Source organism: Ambystoma mexicanum, chromosome 11, assembly GCF_040938575.1.
Source record: "Ambystoma mexicanum isolate Mex_15411 chromosome 11, UKY_AmexF1_1, whole genome shotgun sequence".
NCBI classification, from domain to species: Eukaryota; Metazoa; Chordata; class Amphibia; order Caudata; family Ambystomatidae; genus Ambystoma; species Ambystoma mexicanum.
The window spans coordinates 440,626,786-440,648,014 of record NC_090934.1 but is presented as its reverse complement, the minus strand read 5'-3'; positions in this window follow the sequence as shown (position 1 = coordinate 440,648,014).

Sequence of the window (21,229 nt, the reverse complement as noted above, 5' to 3'; positions counted from 1 at the left end):
TGCCCCTCAGTGCTGGGGGTGGTGGGGACTTGAGTGGACATGGGTGGGGGCCTGGTAGAGGGTGACCCAGCAATGCTGGGCGGTGGGGGTGGTGGGAGACATGGGTGGGGGCCTGGTGGAGGCTGACCCTGCACTGCTGGGGGGTATTGGTGGTGGGGACATGAGTTGGACATGGGTGGAGGCCTACTGGCAGGTGCCCCACAGTGCTGGGGGATGGGGGTGGTGGGGAACATGAGTTGGACATGGGTGGGGGACTGCTGGCAGGTGCCCCACAGTGCTGGGGGGTGGGGGTGGTGGGGAACATGTGGTGGACATGGGTGGGGCCTTCTGACAGGTGCCCCACAGTGCTGGGGGGTGGGGGTGGTGGGGAACATGAGTTGGACATGGGTGGGGGCCTGGTGGAGGGTGCCCCTGCACTGCTGGGGGGTGGGGGTGGTGGGAGACATGGGTGGGGGCCTGGTGGAGGGTACCCCTGCACTGCTGGGGGGTGGGGGTGGTGGGGAACATGAGTTGGACATGGGTGGGGGCCTGCTGGCAGGAGCCCCACAGTGCTGGGGGTGGGGGTTGTGGGGACATGAGTTGGACATGGGTGGGGGTCTGGTGGAGGGTGCCCATGCACTGCTGGGGGGTGGGGTGGTGGGAGACATGGGTGGGGGCCTGGTGGAGGCTGCCCCTGCACTGCTGGGGGGTGGGGGTGGTGGGGACATGAGTTGGACATGGGTGGGGGCCTGCTGGCAGGTGCCCCACAGTGCTGGGGGGTGGGGGTGGTGGGGAACATGAGTTGGACATGGGTGGGGGCCTGGTGGAGGCTGCCCCTGCACTGCTGGGGGGTGGGGGTGGTGGGGACATGAGTTGGACATGGGTGGGGGCCTGCTGGCAGTTGCCCCACAGTGCTGGGGGGTGGGGATGGTGGGGAACATGAGTTGGACATGGGTGGGGGCCTGCTGGCAGGTGCCCCACAGTGCTGGGGGGTGGGGGTGGTGGGGAACATGAATTGGACATGGGTGGGGGCATGCTGGCAGGTGCCCAACAGTGCTGGGGGGTGGGGGTTGTGGGGACATGAGTTGGACATGGGTGTGGGCCTGGTGGAGGGTGCCCCTGCACTGCTGGGGGGTGGGGGTGGTGGGAGACATGGGTGGGGGCCTGGTGGAGGCTGCCCCTGCACTGCTGGGGGGTGGGGATGGTGGGGACATGAGTTGGACATGGGCGGGGGCCTGCTGGCAGGTGCCCCACAGTGCTGGGGGGTGGGGGTGGTGGGGAACATGAGTTGGACAAGGGTGGGGGCCTGCTGGCAGGTGCCCCACAGTGCTGGGGTGGGGGTGGTGGTGAACATGTGTTGGACATGGGTGGGGGCCTGCTGGCAGGTGCCCCACAGTGCTGGGGGGTGGGGGTGGTGGGGAACATGAGTTGGACATGGGTGGGGGCCTGGTGGAGGGTGCCCCTGCACTGCTGGGGGGTGGGGGTGGTGGGCGTCATGGGTTGGGGCCTGGTGGAGGGTGACCCTGCACTGCTGGGGGGTGGAGTGGTGTGGTGGGGAACATGAGTTGGACAAGGGTGGGGGCCTGCTGGCAGGTGCCCCACAGTGCTGGGGGGTGGGGGTGGTGGGGAACATGAGTTGGACATGGGTGGGGGCCTGGTGGCAGGTGCCCCTCAGTGCTGGGGGGTGGGGGTGGTGGGGACATGAGTTGGACATGGGTGGGGACCTGGTAGAGGGTGCCCCTGCACTGCAGGGGGGTGGGGGGGTGGGAGACATGGGTGGGGGCCTGGTGGAGGCTGACCCTGCACTGCTGGGGGGTATTGGTGGTGTTGACATGAGTTGGACATGGGTGGAGGCCTGCTGGCTGGTGCCCCACAGTGCTGGGGGATGGGGGTGGTGGGGAACATGAGTTGGACATGGGTGGGGGACTGCTGGCAGGTGCCCCACAGTGCTGGGGGGTGGGGGTGGTGGGGAACATGTGGTGGACATGGGTGGGGGCCTGCTGACAGGTGCCCCACAGTGCTGGGGGGTGGGGGTGGTGGGGAACATGAGTTGGACATGGGTGGGGGCCTGGTGGAGGGTGCCCCTGCACTTCTGGGGGGTGGGGGTGGTGGGAGACATGGGTGGGGGCCTGGTGGAGGGTGCCCCTGCACTGCTGGGGGGTGGGGTGGTGTGATGGGGAACATGAGTTGGACATGGGTGGGGGCCTGCTGGCAGGTGCCCCACAGTGCTGGGGGGTGGGGGTGGTGGGGAACATGAGTTGGACATGGGTGGGGGCCTGGTGGCAGGTGCCCCTCAGTGCTGGGGGGTGGGGGTGGTGGGGACATGAGTTGGACATGGGTGGGGACCTGGTAGAGGGTGCCCCTGCACTGCCGGGGGGTGGGGGTGGTGGGAGACATGGGTGGGGGCCTGGTGGAGGCTGACCCTGCACTGCTGGGGGGTATTGGTGGTGTTGACATGAGTTGGACATGGGTGGAGGCCTTCTGGCAGGTGCCCCACAGTGCTGGGGGATGGGGGTGATGGGGAACATGAGTTGGACATGGGTGGGGGACTGCTGGCAGGTGCCCCACAGTGCTGGGGGGTGGGGGTGGTGGGGAACATGTGGTGGACATGGGTGGGGGCCTGCTGACAGGTGCCCCACAGTGCTGGGGGGTGGGGGTGGTGGGGAACATGAGTTGGACATGGGTGGGGGCCTGGTGGAGGGTGCCCCTGCACTGCTGGGGGGTGGGGGTGGTGGGAGACATGGGTGGGGGCCTGGTGGAGGGTACCCCTGCACTGCTGGGGGGTGGGGGTGGTGGGGAACATGAGTTGGACATGGGTGGGGGCCTGCTGGCAGGTGCCCCACAGTGCTGGGGGGTGGGGGTGGTGGGGAACATGAGTTGGACATGGGTGGGGGCCTGGTGGAGGCTGCCCCTGCACTGCTGGGGGGTGGGGGTAGTGGGGACATGAGTTGGACATGGGTGGGGGCCTGCTGGCAGGTGCCCCACAGTGCTGGGGGGTGGGGATGGTGGGGAACATGAGTTGGATATGGGTGGGGGCCTGCTGGCAGGTGCCCCACAGTGCTGGGGGGTGGGGGTGGTGGGGAACATGAGTTGGACATGGGTGGGGGCATGCTGACAGGTGCCCCACAGTGCTGGGGGGTGGGGGTGGTGGGGAACATGAGTTGGACATGGGTGGGGGCCTGGTGGAGGGTGCCCCTGCACTGCTGGGGGGTGGGGGTGGTGGGAGACATGGGTGGGGGCCTGGTGGAGGGTACCCCTGCACTGCTGGGGGGTGTGGGGGGTGGGGAACATGAGTTGGACATGGGTGGGGGCCTGCTGGCAGGTGCCCCACAGTGCTGGGGGGTGGGGGTTGTGGGGACATGAGTTGGACATGGGTGGGGGCCTGGTGGAGGGTGCCCCTGCACTGCTGGGGGGTGGGGGTGGTGGGAGACATGGGTGGGGGCCTGGTGGAGGCTGCCCCTGCACTGCTGGGGGGTGGGGGTGGTGGGGACATGAGTTGGACATGGGTGGGGGCCTGCTGGCAGGTGCCCCACAGTGCTGGGGGGTGGGGGTGGTGGGGAACATGAGTTGGACATGGGTGGGGGCCTGGTGGAGGCTGCCCCCGCACTGCTGGGGGGTGGGGGCGGTGGGGACATGAGTTGGACATGGGTGGGGGCCTGCTGGCAGGTGCCCCACAGTGCTGGGGGGTGGGGGTGGTGGGTAACATGAGTTGGACATGGGTGGGGGCCTGCTGGCAGGTCCCCCACAGTGCTGGGGGTTGGGGGTGGTGGGGAACATGAGTTGGACATGGGTGGGGGCATGGTGGCAGGTGCCCGACAGTGCTGGGGGGTGGGCGTGGTGGGGACATGAGTTGGACATGGGTGGGGGCCTGGTGGAGGGTGCCCCTGCTCTGCTGGGGTTTGGGGGTGGTGGGAGACATGGGTGGAGGCCTGGTGGAGGCTGCCCCTGCACTGCTGGGGGGTGGGGGTGGTGGGGACATAGTTGGACATGGGCGGGGGCCTGCTGGCAGGTGCCCCACAGTGCTGGGGTGTGGGGGTGGTGGGAAACATGAGTTGGACATGGGTGGGGGCCTGCTGGCAGGTGCCCCACAGTGCTGGGGGTGGGGGTGGTGGGGAACATGTGTTGGACATGGGTGGGGGCCTGCTGGCAGGTGCCCCACAGTGCTGGGGGGTGGGGGTGGTGGGGAACATGAGTTGGACATGGGTGGGGGCCTGGTGGAGGGTGCCCCTGCACTGCTGGGGGGTGGGGGTGGTGGGAGACATGGGTGGGGGCCTGGTGGAGGGTGCCCCCGCACTGCTGGGGGGTGGGGTGGTGGGGAACATGAGTTGGACATGGGTGGGGGCCTGCTGGCAGGTGCCCCAAAGTGCTGGGGGGTGGGGGTGGTGGGGAACATGAGTTGGACATGGGTGGGGGCCTGGTGGAGGGTGCCCATGCACTGCTGGGGGGTGGGGGTGGTGGGAGACATGGGTGGGGGCCTGGTGGAGGCTTCCCCTGCACTGCTGGTGGGGTGGGGGTGGTGGAGACATGAGTTGGACATGGGTGGGGGCCTGCCGGCAGGTGCCCCACAGTGCTGGGGGGTGGGGGTGGTGGGGAACATGAGTTGGACATGGGTGGGGGCCTGGTGGAGGCTGCCCCTGCACTGCTGGGGGGTGGGGGTGGTGGGGACATGAGTTGGACATGGGTGGGGGCCTGCTGGCAGGTGCCCCACAGTGCTGGGGGGTGGGGGTGGTGGCGAACATGAGTTGGACATGGGTGGGGGCCTGGTGGAGGCTGCCCCTGCACTGCTGGGGGTTGGGGGTGGTGGGGACATGAGTTGGACATGGGTGGGGGCCTGCTGGCAGGTGCCCCACAGTGCTGGGGGGTGGGGATGGTGGGGACATGAGTTGGACATGGGTGGGGGCCTGCTGGCAGGTGCCCCACAGTGCTGGGGGGTGGGGGAGGTGGGGAACATGAGTTGGACATGGGTGGGGGCCTGGTGGAGGCTGCCCCTGCACTGCTGGGGGGTGGGGGTGGAAGGGACATGAGTTGGACATGGGTGGGGGCCTGCTGGCAGGTGCCCCACAGTGCTGGGGGGTGGGGGTGGTGGGGAAAATGAGTTGGACATGGGTGGGGGCCTGCTGGCAGCTGCCCCATAGTGCTGGGGGTGGGGGTGGTGGGAGACATGTTTGGGGGCCTGGTGGAGGCTGCCCCTGCACTGCTGGGGGTGGGGGTGGTGGGGACATGAGTTGGACATGGGTGGGGGCCTGCTGGCAGGTGCCCCACAGTGCTGTGGGGTGGGGGTGGTGGGGAACATGAGTTGGACATGGGTGGGGGCCTGCTGGCAGGTGCCCCACAGTGCTGGGGGGTGGGGGTGGTGGGGAACATGTGTTGGACATGGGTGGGAGCCTGCTGGCAGGTGCCCCACAGTGCTGGGGGGTGGGGGTGGTGGGGAACATGAGTTGGACATGGGTGGGGGCCTGCTGGCAGGTGCCCAACAGTGCTGGGGGGTGGGGGTGGTGGGGAACATGTGTTGGACATGGGTGGCCGCCTGCTGGCAGGTGCCCCACAGTGCTGGGGGGTGGGGGTGGTGGGGAACATGAGTTGGACATGGGTGGGGGCCTGGTGGGGGGTGCCCCTGCACTGCTGGGGGGTGGGGGTGGTGGGAGACATGGGTGGGGGCCTGGTGGAGGGTACCCCTGCACTGCTGGGGGGTGGGGGTGGTGGGGAACATGAGTTGGACATGGGTGGGGGCCTGCTGGCAGGTGCCCCACAGTGCTGGGGGGTGGGGGTTGTGGGGACATGAGTAGGACATGGGTGGGGTCCTGGTGGAGGGTGCCCCTGCACTGCTGGGGGGTGGGGGTGGTGGGAGACATGGGTGGGGGCCTGGTGGAGGCTGCCCCTGCACTACTGGGGGGTGGGGGTGGTGGGGACATGAATTGGACATGGGTGGGGGCCTGCTGGCAGGTGCCCCACAGTGCTGGGGGGTGGGGGTGGTGGGGACATGAGTTGGACATGGGTGGGGGCCTGCTGGCAGGTGCCCCACAGTGCTGGGGGGTGGGGGTGGTGGGGAACATGAGTTGGACATGGGTGGGGGCCTGCTGGCAGCTGCCCCACAGTGCTGGGGGATGTGGGTGGTGGGGAACATGAGTTGGACATGGCTGGGGGCATGGTGGCAGGTGCCCGACAGTGCTGGGGGGTGGGGGTGGTGGGGACATGAGTTGGACATGGTTGGGGGCCTGGTGGAGGGTGCCCCTGCACTGCTGGGGGGTGGGGGTGGTGGGAGACATGGGTGGGGGCCTGGTGGAGGCTGCCCCTGCACTGCTGGGGGCTGGGGGTGGTGGGGACATGAGTTGGACATGGGCGGGGGCCTGCTGGCAGGTGCCCCACAGTGCTGGGGGGTGGGGGTGGTGGGGAACATGAGTTGGACATGGGTGGGGGCCTGCTGGCAGGTGCCCCACAGTGCTGGGGGTGGGGGTGGTGGGGAACATGTGTTGGACATGGGTGGGGGCCTGGTGGAGGCTGCCCCTGCACTGCTGGGGGTTGGGGGTGGTGGGGACATGAGTTGGACATGGGTGGGGGCCTGCTGGCAGGTGCCCCACAGTGCTGGGGGGTGGGGATGGTGGGGACATGAGTTGGACATGGGTGGGGGCCTGCTGGCAGGTGCCCCACAGTGCTGGGGGGTGGGGGAGGTGGGGAACATGAGTTGGACATGGGTGGGGGCCTGGTGGAGGCTGCCCCTGCACTGCTGGGGGGTGGGGGTGGTGGGGACATGAGTTGGACATGGGTGGGGGCCTGCTGGCAGGTGCCCCACAGTGCTGGGGGGTGGGGGTGGTGGGGAAAATGAGTTGGACATGGGTGGGGGCCTGCTGGCAGCTGCCCCATAGTGCTGGGGGTGGGGGTGGTGGGAGACATGTTTGGGGGCCTGGTGGAGGCTGCCCCTGCACTGCTGGGGGTGGGGGTGGTGGGGACATGAGTTGGACATGGGTGGGGGCCTGCTGGCATGTGCCCCACAGTGCTGTGGGGTGGGGGTGGTGGGGAACATGAGTTGGACATGGGTGGGGGCCTGCTGGCAGGTGCCCCACAGTGCTGGGGGGTGGGGGGTGGTGGGGAACATGTGTTGGACATGGGTGGGAGCCTGCTGGCAGGTGCCCCACAGTGCTGGGGGGTGGGGGTGGTGGGGAACATGAGTTGGACATGGGTGGGGGCCTGCTGGCAGGTGCCCAACAGTGCTGGGGGGTGGGGGTGGTGGGGAACATGTGTTGGACATGGGTGGCCGCCTGCTGGCAGGTGCCCCACAGTGCTGGGGGGTGGGGGTGGTGGGGAACATGAGTTGGACATGGGTGGGGGCCTGGTGGAGGGTGCCCCTGCACTGCTGGGGGGTGGGGGTGGTGGGAGACATGGGTGGGGGCCTGGTGGAGGGTACCCCTGCACTGCTGGGGGGTGGGGGTGGTGGGGAACATGAGTTGGACATGGGTGGGGGCCTGCTGGCAGGTGCCCCACAGTGCTGGGGGGTGGGGTTGTGGGGACATGAGTAGGACATGGGTGGGGTCCTGGTGGAGGGTGCCCCTGCACTGCTGGGGGGTGGGGGTGGTGGGAGACATGGGTGGGGGCCTGGTGGAGGCTGCCCCTGCACTACTGGGGGGTGGGGGTGGTGGGGACATGAATTGGACATGGGTGGGGGCCTGCTGGCAGGTGCCCCACAGTGCTGGGGGGTGGGGGTGGTGGGGACATGAGTTGGACATGGGTGGGGGCCTGCTGGCAGGTGCCCCACAGTGCTGAGGGGTGGGGGTGGTGGGGAACATGAGTTGGACATGGGTGGGGGCCTGCTGGCAGGTGCCCCACAGTGCTGGGGGATGTGGGTGGTGGGGAACATGAGTTGGACATGGCTGGGGGCATGGTGGCAGGTGCCCGACAGTGCTGGGGGGTGGGGGTGGTGGGGACATGAGTTGGACATGGTTGGGGGCCTGGTGGAGGGTGCCCCTGCACTGCTGGGGGGTGGGGGTGGTGGGAGACATGGGTGGGGGCCTGGTGGAGGCTGCCCCTGCACTGCTGGGGGCTGGGGGTGGTGGGGACATGAGTTGGACATGGGCGGGGGCCTGCTGGCAGGTGCCCCACAGTGCTGGGGGGTGGGGGTGGTGGGGAACATGAGTTGGACATGGGTGGGGGCCTGCTGGCAGGTGCCCCACAGTGCTGGGGGTGGGGGTGGTGGGGAACATGTGTTGGACATGGGTGGGGGCCTGGTGGAGGGTGCCCCTGCACTGCTGGGGGGTGGGGGAGGGGGCGGTGGAAGACATGGGTGGGGGCCTGGTGGAGGGTGCCCCTGCACTGCTGGGGGGTGGGGTAGTGGGGAACATGAGTTGGACATGGGTGGGGGCCTGCTGGCAGGTGCCCCACAGTGCTGGGGGGTGGGGGTGGTGGGGAACATGAGTTGGACATGGGTGGGGGCCTGGTGGAGGGTGCCCCTGCACTGCTGGGGGGTGGGGGTGGTGGGAGACATGGGTGGGGCCTGGTGGAGGCTGCCCCTGCACTGCTGGGGGGTGGGGGTGGTGGGGACATGAGTTGGACATGGGTGGGGGCCTGCTGGCAGGTGCCCCACAGTGCTGGGGGGTGGGGGTGGTGGGGAACATGAGTTGGACATGGGTGGGTGCCTGGTGGAGGCTGCCCCTGCACTGCTGGGGGGTGGGGGTGGTGGGGACATGAGTTGGACATGGGTGGGGGCCTGCTGGCAGGTGCCCCACAGTGCTGGGGGGTGGGGGTGGTGGGGAACATGAGTTGGACATGGGTGGGGGCCTGCTGGCAGGTTCCCCACAGTGCTGGGGGGTGGGGGTGGTGGGGAACATGAGTTGGACATGGGTGGGGGCCTGCTGGCAGCTGCCCCACAGTGCTGGGGGTGGGGGTGGTAGGAGACATGTTTGGGGGCCTGGTGGAGGCTGCCCCTGCACTGCTGGGGGTGGGGGTGGTGGGGACATGAGTTGGACATGGGTGGGGGCCTGCGGGCAGGTGCCCCACAGTGCTGGGGGGTGGGGGTGGTGGGGAACATGAGTTGGACATGGGTGGGGGCCTGCTGGCAGGTGCCCCACAGTGCTGGGGGGTGGGGGTGGTGGGGAACATGTGTTGGACATGGGTGGGGGCCTGCTGGCAGGTGCCCCACAGTGCTGGGGGGTGGGGGTGGTGGGGACATGAGTTGGACATGGGTGGGGGCCTGGTGGAGGGTGCCCCTGCACTGCTGGGGGGTAGGGGTGGTGGGAGACATGGGTGGGGGCCTGGTGGAGGGTGCCCTTGCTCTGCTGGGGGTGGGGGTGGTGGGGAACATGAGTTGGACATGGGTGGGTGCCTGGTGGCAGGTGCCCCACAGTGCTGGGGGGTGGGGGTGGTGGGGACATGAGTTGGACATGGGTGGGGGCCTGGTGGAGGCTGCCCCCGCACTGCTGGGGGGTGGGGGCGGTGGGGACATGAGTTGGACATGGGTGGGGGCCTGCTGGCAGGTGCCCCACAGTGCTGGGGGGTGGGGGTGGTGGGGAACATGAGTTGGACATGGGTGGGGGCCTGCTGGCAGGTGCCCCACAGTGCTGGGGGGTGGGGGTGGTGGGGAACATGAGTTGGACATGGGTGGGGGCATGGTGGCAGGTGCCCGACAGTGCTGGGGGGTGGGCGTGGTGGGGACATGAGTTGGACATGGGTGGGGGCCTGGTGGAGGGTGCCCCTGCACTGCTGGGGTTTGGGGGTGGTGGGAGACATGGGTGGAGGCCTGGTGGAGGCTGCCCCTGCACTGCTGGGGGGTGGGGGTGGTGGGGACATGAGTTGGACATGGGTGGGGGCCTGCTGGCAGGTGCCCCACAGTGCTGGGGGTGGGGGTGGTGGGGAACATGTGTTGGACATGGGTGGGGGCCTGCTGGCAGGTGCCCCACAGTGCTGGGGGGTGGGGGTGGTGGGGAACATGAGTTGGACATGGGTGGGGGCCTGGTGGAGGGTGCCCCTGCACTGCTGGGGGGTGGGGGTGGGGGTGGTGGGAGACATGGGTGGGGGCCTGGTGGAGGGTGCCCCTGGACTGCTGGGGGGTGGGGTGGTGGGGAACATGAGTTGGACATGGGTGGGGGCCTGCTGGCAGGTGCCCCAAAGTGCTGGGGGGTGGGGGTGGTGGGGAACATGAGTTGGACATGGGTGGGGGCCTGGTGGAGGGTGCCCATGCACTGCTGGGGGGTGGGGGTGGTGGGAGAAATGGGTGGGGGCCTGGTGGAGGCTGCCCCTGCACTGCTGGGGGGTGGGGGTGGTGGGGACATGAGTTGGACATGGGTGGGGGCCTGCTGGCAGGTGCCCCACAGTGCTGGGGGGTGGGGGTGGTGGGGAACATGAGTTGGACATGGGTGGGGGCCTGGTGGAGGCTGCCCCTGCACTGCTGGGGGGTGGGGGTGGTGGGGACATGAGTTGGACATGGGTGGGGGCCTGCTGGCAGGTGCCCCACAGTGCTGGGGGGTGGGGGTGGTGGGGAACATGAGTTGGACATGGGTGGGGGCCTGCTGGCAGGTGCCCCACAGTGCTGGGGGGTGGGGGTGGTGGGAGACATGGGTGAGGGCCTGGTGGAGGGTACCCCTGCACTGCTGGGGGGTGGGGGTGGTGGGGAACATCAGTTGGACATGGGTGGGGGCCTGCTGGCAGGTTCCCCACAGTGCTGGGGGGTGGGGGTTGTGGGGACATGAGTTGGACATGGGTGGAGGCCTGGTGGAGGGTGCCCCTGCACTGCTGAGGGGTGGGGGTGGTGGGAGACATGGGTGGGGGCCTGGTGGAGGCTGCCCCTGCACTGCTGGGGGGTGGGGGTGGTGCGGACATGAGTTGGACATGGGTGGGGGCCTGCTGGCAGGTGCCCCACAGTGCTGGGGGGTGGGGGAGGTGGGGAACATGAGTTGGACATGGGTGGTGGCCTGGTGGAGGCTGCCCCTGCACTGCTGGGGGGTGGGGGTGGTGGGGACATGAGTTGGACATGGGTGGGGGCCTGCTGGCAGGTGCCCCACAGTGCTGGGGGGTGGGGGTGGTGGGGAAAATGAGTTGGACATGGGTGGGGGCCTGCTGGCAGCTGCCCCATAGTGCTGGGGGTGGGGGTGGTGGGAGACATGTTTGGGGGCCTGGTGGAGGCTGCCCCTGCACTGCTGGGGGTGGGGGTGGTGGGGACATGAGTTGGACATGGGTGGGGGCCTGCTGGCAGGTGCCCCACAGTGCTGTGGGGTGGGGGTGGTGGGGAACATGAGTTGGACATGGGTGGGGGCCTGCTGGCAGGTGCCCCACAGTGCTGGGGGGTGGGGGTGGTGGGGAACATGTGTTGGACATGGGTGGGGGCCTGCTGGCAGGTTCCCCACAGTGCTGGGGGGTGGGGGTGGTGGGGAACATGAGTTGGACATGGGTGGGGGCCTGCTGGCAGGTGTCCAACAGTGCTGGGGGGTGGGGGTGGTGGGGAAACATGTGTTGGACATGGGTGGGGGCCTGCTGGCAGGTGCCCCACAGTGCTGGGGGGTGGGGGTGGTGGGGAACATGAGTTGGACATGGGTGGGGGCCTGGTGGAGGGTGCCCCTGCACTGCTGGGGGGTGGGGGTGGTGGGAGACATGGGTGGGGGCCTGGTGGAGGGTACCCCTGCACTGCTGGGGGGTGGGGGGCGTGGGGAACATGAGTTGGACATGGGTGGGGGCCTGCTGGCAGGTGCCCCACAGTGCTGGGGGGTGGGGGTTGTGGGGACATGAGTAGGACATGGGTGGGGTCCTGGTGGAGGGTGCCCCTGCACTGCTGGGGGGTGGGGGTGGTGGGAGACATGGGTGGGGGCCTGGTGGAGGCTGCCCCTGCACTACTGGGGGGTGGGGGTGGTGGGGACATGAATTGGACATGGGTGGGGGCCTGCTGGCAGGTGCCCCACAGTGCTGGGGGGTGGGGGTGGTGGCGAACATGAGTTGGACATGGGTGGGGGCCTGGTGGAGGCTGCCCCTGCACTGCTGGGGGGTGGGGGTGGTGGGGACATGAGTTGGACATGGGTGGGGGCCTGCTGGCAGGTGCCCCACAGTGCTGGGGGTGGGGGTGGTGGGGACATGAGTTGGACATGGGTGGGGGCCTGCTGGCAGGTGCCCCACAGTGCTGGGGGGTGCGGGAGGTGGGGAACATGAGTTGGACATGGGTGGGGGCCTGGTGGAGGCTGCCCCTGCACTGCTGGGGGGTGGGGGTGGTGGGGACATGAGTTGGACATGGGTGGGGGCCTGCTGGCAGGTGCCCCACAGTGCTGGGGGGTGGGGGTGGTGGGGAAAATGAGTTGGACATGGGTGGGGGCCTGCTGGCAGCTGCCCCATAGTGCTGGGGGTGGGGGTGGTGGGAGACATGTTTGGGGGCCTGGTGGAGGCTGCCCCTGCACTGCTGGGGGTGGGGGTGGTGGGGACATGAGTTGGACATGGGTGGGGGCCTGCTGGCAGGTGCCCCACAGTGCTGTGGGGTGGGGGTGGTGGGGAACATGAGTTGGACATGGGTGGGGGCCTGCTGGCAGGTGCCCCACAGTGCTGGGGGGTGGGGGTGGTGGGGAACATGTGTTGGACATGGGTGGGGGCCTGCTGGCAGGTGCCCCACAGTGCTGGGGGGTGGGGGTGGTGGGGAACATGAGTTGGACATGGGTGGGGGCCTGCTGGCAGGTGCCCAACAGTGCTGGGGGGTGGGGGTGGTGGGGAACATGTGTTGGACATGGGTGGGGGCCTGCTGGCAGGTGCCCCACAGTGCTGGGGGGTGGGGGTGGTGGGGAACATGAGTTGGACATAGGTGGGGGCCTGGTGGAGGGTGCCCCTGCACTGCTGGGGGGTGGGGGTGGTGGGAGACATGGGTGGGGGCCTGGTGGAGGGTACCCCTGCACTGCTGGGGGGTGGGGGTGGTGGGGAACATGAGTTGGACATGGGTGGGGGCCTGCTGGCAGGTGCCCCACAGTGCTGGGGGGTGGGGGTGGTGGGGACATGAGTAGGACATGGATGGGGTCCTGGTGGAGGGTGCCCCTGCACTGCTGGGGGGTGGGGGTGGTGGGAGACATGGGTGGGGGCCTGGTGGAGGCTGCCCCTGCACTACTGGGGGTGGGGGTGGTGGGGACATGAATTGGACATGGGTGGGGGCCTGCTGGCAGGTGCCCCACAGTGCTGGGGGGTGGGGGTGGTGGCGAACATGAGTTGGACATGGGTGGGGGCCTGGTGGAGGCTGCCCCTGCACTGCTGGGGGGTGGGGGTGGTGGGGACATGAGTTGGACATGGGTGGGGGCCTGCTGGCAGGTGCCCCACAGTGCTGGGGGGTGGGGTGGTGGGGAACATGAGTTGGACATGGGTGGGGGCCTGCTGGCAGCTGCCCCACAGTGCTGGGGGATGGGGGTGGTGGGGAACATGAGTTGGACATGGCTGGGGGCATGGTGGCAGGTGCCCGACAGTGCTGGGGGGTGGGGGTGGTGGGGACATGAGTTGGACATGGGTGGGGGCCTGGTGGAGGGTGCCCCTGCACTGCTGGGGGGTGGGGTTGGTGGGAGACATGGGTGGGGGCCTGGTGGAGGCTGCCCCTGCACTGCTGGGGGCTGGGGGTGGTGGGGACATGAGTTGGACATGGGCGGGGGCCTGCTGGCAGGTGCCCCACAGTGCTGGGGGGTGGGGGTGGTGGGGAACATGAGTTGGACATGGGTGGGGGCCTGCTGGCAGGTGCCCCACAGTGCTGGGGGTGGGGGTGGTGGGGAACATGTGTTGGACATGGGTGGGGGCCTGGTGGCAGGTGCCCCACAGTGCTGGGGGTGGGGGTGGTGGGGAACATGAGTTGGACATGGGTGGGGGCCTGGTGGAGGGTGCCCCTGCACTGCTGGGGGGTGGGGGAGGGGGCGGTGGAAGACATGGGTGGGGGCCTGCTGGCAGGTGCCCCACAGTGCTGGGGGGTGGGGGTGGTGGGGAACATGTGTTGGACATGGGTGGGGGCCTGCTGGCAGGTGCCCCACACTGCTGGGGGGTGGGGGGTGGGGACATGAGTTGGACATGGGTGGGGGCCTGGTGGAGGGTGCCCCTGCACTGCTGGGGGGTGGGGGTGGTGGGAGACATGGGTGGGGGCCTGGTGGAGGCTGCCCCTGCACTGCTGGGGGGTGGGGGTGGTGGGGACATGAGTTGGACTTGGGTGGGGGCCTGCTGGCAGGTGCCCCACAGTGCTGGGGGTGGGGGTGGTGGGGAACATGAGTTGGACATGGGTGGGTGCCTGGTGGAGGCTGCCCCTGCACTGCTGGGGGGTGGGTGGGGTGGGGACATGAGTTGGACATGGGTGGGGGCCTGCTGGCAGGTGCCCCACAGTGCTGGGGGGTGGGGGTGGTGGGGAACATGAGTTGGACATGGGTGGGGGCCTGCTGGCAGGTTCCCCACAGTGCTGGGGGGTGGGGGTGGTGGGGAACATGAGTTGGACATGGGTGGGGGCCTGCTGGCAGCTGCCCCACAGTGCTGGGGTGGGGGTGGTGGGAGACATGTTTGGGGGCCTGGTGGAGGCTGCCCCTGCACTGCTGGGGGTGGGGGTGGTGGGGACATGAGTTGGACATGGGTGGGGGCCTGCTGGCAGGTGCCCCACAGTGCTGGGGGGTGGGGGTGGTGGGGAACATGAGTTGGGCATGGGTGGGGGCCTGCTGGCAGGTGCCCCACAGTGCTGTGGGGTGGGGGTGGTGGGGAACATGAGTTGGACATGGGTGGGTGCCTGGTGGCAGGTGCCCCACAGTGCTGGGGGGTGGGGGTGGTGGGGACATGAGTTGGACATGGGTGGGGGCCTGGTGGTGGGTGCCCCTGCACTGCTGGGGGGTAGGGGTGGTGGGAGACATGGGTGGGGGCCTGGTGGAGGGTGCCCTTGCTGGGGTGGGGGTGGTGGGGAACATGAGTTGGACATGGGTGGGTGCCTGGTGGCAGGTGCCCCACAGTGCTGGGGGGTGAGGGTGGTGGGGACATGAGTTGGACATGGGTGGGGGCCTGGTGGAGGGTGCCCCTGCACTGCTGGGGGGTGGGGGTGGTGGGAGACATGGGTAGGGGCCTGGTGGACGGTGCCCCTGGTGGCTGAGGGTGCAGGGGGACATGCGTTGGTGGGCAGTAGTGCAAGTTGACATGTGGGTTGGCTGGGGGGCATGGCCATGGTGGATGGGGTGCCTGCAGGACATGTGCAGGGTAGGCCCCTGTGGTGTGAGCCACCTGCAGGGGCCTTGGAGGGTGTAGAAGGAACACCTGGGAGGACCCGCACGTGCAATTCACGTGTGGTGCTCCCCGCGCACACCTGTAATACACGTACCCTGATGGAATCGCGTGTGATACTTTCCGCGCACCCATGATATGCACGTACCCTGCTGATATTGCGTGTGAAACTTCCCGCGCACCCCGAAATACACGTAGCAAGGACATTCGCGTGTGTAACTTCCCGCGCACCCTGATATACATGTACCCTGCTGACTCTGCGTGTGAAACTTCCCACGCACCCCAAGATACACGTAGCCAGGAGATTCGCGTGTGTAACTTCCCGCGCACCCCTGATATACATGTACCCTGCTGACTTCGTGTGTGAAACTTCCCACGCACCCCAAGATACACGCAGCCAGGTGATTCGCGTGTGTAACTTCCCACGCACCCCGAAATACACGTAGGCAGGAGATTCGCATGTGGAACTTCCCGCGCACCCCGAAATACACGTAGCCAGGACATTCACGTGTGGAACTTCCCGCGCACCCCTGGAATACACATACCCTGCTGATATTGCATGTGAAACTTCCTGCGCACCCCGAAATACACGTAGCCTGGACATTCACATGTGGAACTTCCCGCGCACCCCTGGAATACACGTACCCTGCTGATATCGCGTGTGGAACTTCAAGCGCAGCCCTGTAATACACGTACCCTGCTGAAATCGCGTGTGGAACTTCCCGCGCACCCCTGAAATACACATACCCTGCTGAAATCGCGTGTGGAACTTCCCGCGCACCCCTGAAATACACGTACCCTGATGGAATCGCGTGTGAAACTTCCAGCGCACCCCTGAACTGCACGTACCCAGCTGAAATCACGTGAGGTACTTCCCGCGAACCCCAGTGATACACGTAGCCCGCTTGCCGTGCTGGTACAGGGATAGCGCAGCCCTTTGTGCTGGATTGGTGATTGTGATGGCTTTTCCCTGCGCGAGAGGCGTTCTTGTGGGCGTAACTGGCGCTGCTGCAGGGTCGCTGCACCACTGTGCGCCACGGCTGGTTTTGGTAGCTGGAATCCATGAATACGGTGTGCACGAAAATGGGTTTTGGAGCACGCGGCTGGCACAGGGATTCGCACGCGCACACTCTGCGCCAGCCGCGTGCGCCACTTGTGCACTGAATTCTATGAATTACCCCATAAATAGTTTAAAAAATTCAATCTCCAACACAGCTGGATTGGAAAAAATATTAAAATCATCATTAAATTGTAGAGTAATGCTTAAACGTAACCTTGATGTGGATCAAGGACTAATGGAGCACTGGGTACAGTTGTGGCTTTCAAACATACCCACGTGACAACAACAATCAGTTTGTCAATATTCTCTTTCACAAACTTTCAGAAGTGAAAAGGATAGGACGCGCAACAGCTCGATTCCTTCTCTTTAAAGACATGTATGTACGCAGAGAACAATTTTCTCTAACTCTTGCATACGCAGTCACCATTCATAAATCACAAGGGGCCTCATTACGACCCTGGCGGAAATCGGAAAACGATGGCGGAAATGCAATACCGCCATCGAATAGCGCTCGGTGCGACTATGACCCGTCACCGCAAAGTACGAAGCCATTAGCGACACCGTAGTGAACGCCAACGCTAACTGCACCAAGTACGCGCGCGCGCGCCATGCCAAACCGTAAATACCACCATGACGCAAGGGTACGCGAATTCCGACCCTAGCGGACATGTACCTAACGCCATCAAGCATGGCGGAAAGTACCATTCCGCCATGGTGAGAAGTACGGCATCGCGAATCAACCGTAAACGGCCCCACTGAGTGCCTGTACACCGCTCCCTGCCCACAAAGTACAACTCCCCGTAGGTGCAATGAAGTCACAATGCAACCAGTGAAATGTACAAGTCACCCATGCATGCCAACGAACAAAAGAATCACAAGAGGGGCCAATGGGAGCTGCAGGGCACAGATGGCACGAATACAGAAGCCATTCCAATGGACATGACCACAGTCCCCCCCCCAGAAACGCACGCAAACACAGGCACCTGTGACCAGCAATATTCCGAAAATCACATCATTCCACCAGTCCACCTGGCTGACCGGCATCTGTTACACAAAACCCAATCCCCCGCCCCTGAGCATGACAACATTCAAACAGTCATATTGGCAGCCCCCATCCCTGACCTCACTGGGCTTCGTAGGCAAACGCGCCCAGCACAGTACCACGCAACTAAACTCCGAAGCTGGAACCCAATGCAGATCTCCTCACAATACATCGCTCCCCAAATAGGAATATGCCACATCACTCGCAAAGAAGAACGCTACACGGCCCATATCAGAATAGAAATTTAATGCACAACAAAATCACCAAGCCCATACAGCCATTAGGCCATGAACTCCAAAACACACATCACCATTGTGGGCTGCATCCGCAAGGAATGACCAGCCACTACTTGTGTGACGCCCTGTTCCATCATGGTACACAGAGCCACATTCACGTACGAAAAGGCAACATGGAAGCGCACAGAACCGCAGGGCCGTCCCAATGGGGAGGCACTAGTCCAGCTGAAAGGCCGAAATGTTGCTCCGAGCCACTAGTACTGCGTAAGGGCATGTGGCCCATTGGCGATCGTCCCATAAGATCGTAATGCTGCTCCACTGATTAACATGAAGCAGCAGGTGTCGGGAGTAAAAGCCATCTGCAGGAGTGGCATACAGATGGCAGTGGCAAAAGGGGAGGAGATACCTGTCAACCAAAAGAAAAGAAAAAGAACAGAATGGCCATCAGAACTACATTCGAACAACTCACTTCAATGATCACACTAAATCCACAGCCATATGCATGCTAGCCCACTCCAAAGGATCATCACCACCCCAAAACCACTTGCGACTCATAACCATCTATATCGAGGTGTAAACACCATCACAAACGAGTGTACCTGTGCATGCGTCTGTCAAAACAGAATCCATCAGATGGGAATGTTAACGTGCATGGACACAAGTGTCTGAAGGCGCATCGAGACAGGGAGGGCTCAACAAGGCCAGATAGACGATGGTCCCACTATGGCAGCCCTGCATCACATAGCGCAGGGGAGGCGGATAGATCCCAAGAAGCCCTGTACATGGCAAACTCTGTATCAAATCACCTGCCCATGCATCCATTCATCATTCCCTCATCCCGGTATAAAAACGCCTGAATATTTACTCACATAACATTAGAAATATCCATTGAGTCTGTGCGTTATGCAGCCTGCAAAATCCACAGTGCCCCAGCCCGTAATTCCAGTGTTGTGAAGTAACATGTATTTGGGAACGTCCGGCCTCATCGCCCACGTCGCTATTGCGCATCCCAAACTATTCATATCAATCATTGCATCCTCGCCATGGCCCCTGTCTCAAGGACATTGAACAATAGAACGTTATATTTGCAGTCAGACCTGTGGGCATCTCCTCGCCGCTAGCTGAAAACCGAAAGCGCCGCCCTTCGAATTCCTCATTTGCAACATCACGTCGAAAAGGCATCTGTGGCCGTTTGAAATCACAAATTAATCCATCTAGTGCGGCTGTGTGTGAAAATGGCAACTGCCTTCACCCACAAATGGGACGCCCCGCCCGTCGTTGCAACTCGGTACAGTGATGCATGAGGGCCCACCGTTACTCGAGTACTACGTTCCACTGACCCATCACAAGTCTGTTCGCGACTGCAAAGATTGTATGTGAAACAATGGGACCATAGCCGAATGTACATATCAACAAATGTTACACGGCCATCGGGTACAAATACATGATTGCAATAGCAAGATGCTATTCCTCGAATTGCAGCGTTGTGTGCGGGACGTGCTCGGCCAAAGGGGAGAGCAGCTTGCACAGGTGGAATGAATCACCACAGGTGGAGGCCATACAGCCTGAAAACACATAAATTGCACACCCAGTCTCCTCCCACAACCACACCCACTCCGAAATGCTACCGGCAGGACTCGCGATGTTGGCCCTGGGGGACCTGATAGCACTGCAAGTACTCCAACTCCAAGAAGAAGACGAACACCAACTACAACCGGCCGCACGGAGGAGACGCAGGAGGAGGAGGAGGCCAAGGCAGGGCCAGCAAGGGCCGCCAGCACAGCCACTACCACCACGCAGGCAGCCCGCAATCCCACGCCTCCGAGCACATCCGTTCAACCTCACTGATGAGCAGATCCACACCCTCTACCGTTTGGACCGGGACACCATAGCCGCCATTGTGGACATGACACAGGCTGACCTTGTCAGCATGATAGATAGCCCAACCACCATCCCACCCCTACTGAAGGTGGTGTCTGTACTCCACTTCCTGGCCACAGGCACCTACCAGCACACAGTCGGACAGTTGCATGGCATTTCTCAGCCACTGTTCTCACGGACACTATTGCAAGTGCTCGATGCCCTCCTGCAGCACGCAGACGACTACATCTCTCTACCACGCTCGGAGCAGGAAATTACCAACACAAAAGTGGGATTCTATGCACTTGCCGGCATACCGGGTTGCATTGGTGCCATCGACTGCACCCATGTGGAATTGGTCATCCCACATGCCATGGAGGCCCAGTACCGCAACCGAAAACAATTTCATTCCCTGAATGTACAAATGGTGTGTGACTCCAACAGGATCATTACACATTGTTGTGCCAGATTCCCTGGATCAACCCATGATTCTATGGTCTTGAGGGTCTCTACTATACCACGCTACATGGAGCGACACGCAGGGGACAGATCCTGGCTACTCGGTGAGTCTCATTTCATGCATGATGATGTGGGGTATGTGATGCGGCAATGACCTGGCAGGAAGGGGGGGGGGTGTGCGTACGTAGCAATGGCATTCCACATCATACGTTTATCGTCCACATACAGGTGATGCTGGGTATCCACTGAAGAGATGGCTCCTCACACCAGTCCGGAACCCACGGGACCAGCATGAGGAGGACTACAACCATGCCCACTCGGCCTACTGAAGACTCGTTTCCGCTGCCTCAGCAGGTCTGGCGGGGCACTCCTGTACCGCCATGAGAAGGTTGCAAAGATGGTCATGGCATGTGTCATGCTCCACAACATGTGCGTACGTAGAAATGTGCCCATGCCCCCTGACGCAGGACTGCAAGCACCTGATGATGGTCATGATGAGGGTGGGGATGTGGCAGCACCTCAAGGAGTCTGCGAGGCACAGGAGGGCCGTGACATTCGTCAGCATCTCATTGATGCATGCTTCTAGCACTCACGCCTGGTGGCTGATACATGGACACGGGACTCGTGGCACTGTGTGTGTCTGGTACATGCACAATATGGACTGTACGCCTATGATGGCCTAGTACACAAAGATCATTGTCCACACATCTCATTGGTTGATCGTGCACTGTTTATGGCATATGTGATATCATGTTGAACACCCTATCGACCCGCCACCCAAGTGAGCCCAACACACCCCCTCCACCCTCCTACCTCCCCCCCGAACACCAGTGTCCAAAGATGCTCATTGTCAGTGGGCAGTCGCTATTGCAAGCCCCCTCTGCGGGTATCAGGGGCACCCCTGCCTGTGGAGCGCAGGTTCCTCCCAGATCTACGTTGGGGGCTGCCCTGGACGGAACTTGCAACGGATGATGTCTCTGCCTGCTCACGTCCATGCATGTCCCTAAGGGTTTGTGAGAGCTCAGTGAGCACACGGCGCACTGCGGCAAGTTCGGCACATACGTCTTTGGACGTCGCATGCAGTTCCCCCCTCAGGCTCTCGGTGCTTCTCTCCATTTGGACTCTCAGGCTCTCGGTGCTACTCTCCATTTGGACTCTCAGGCTCTCGGTGCTACTCTCCATTTGTACTCTCAGGCTCTCGGTGCTACTCTCCATTTGTGCCCTTAGTGTCTCTGTACTTCTCTCCATTTCTGCCCTAAGTGTCTCAGTTGATGTTTCTGTGTCTGCCTTAGTGCCCCCACATTCATCGGCATGGTCCTTGAGGAGCGTGGCCAGTTGCTGCTGTTGCACGATTAACTGGTCGAGGGACTGTTGCCTCTGCTGGGCCATGGCCATTTGCGGGGGTGTCACAGAGGGGCTGTT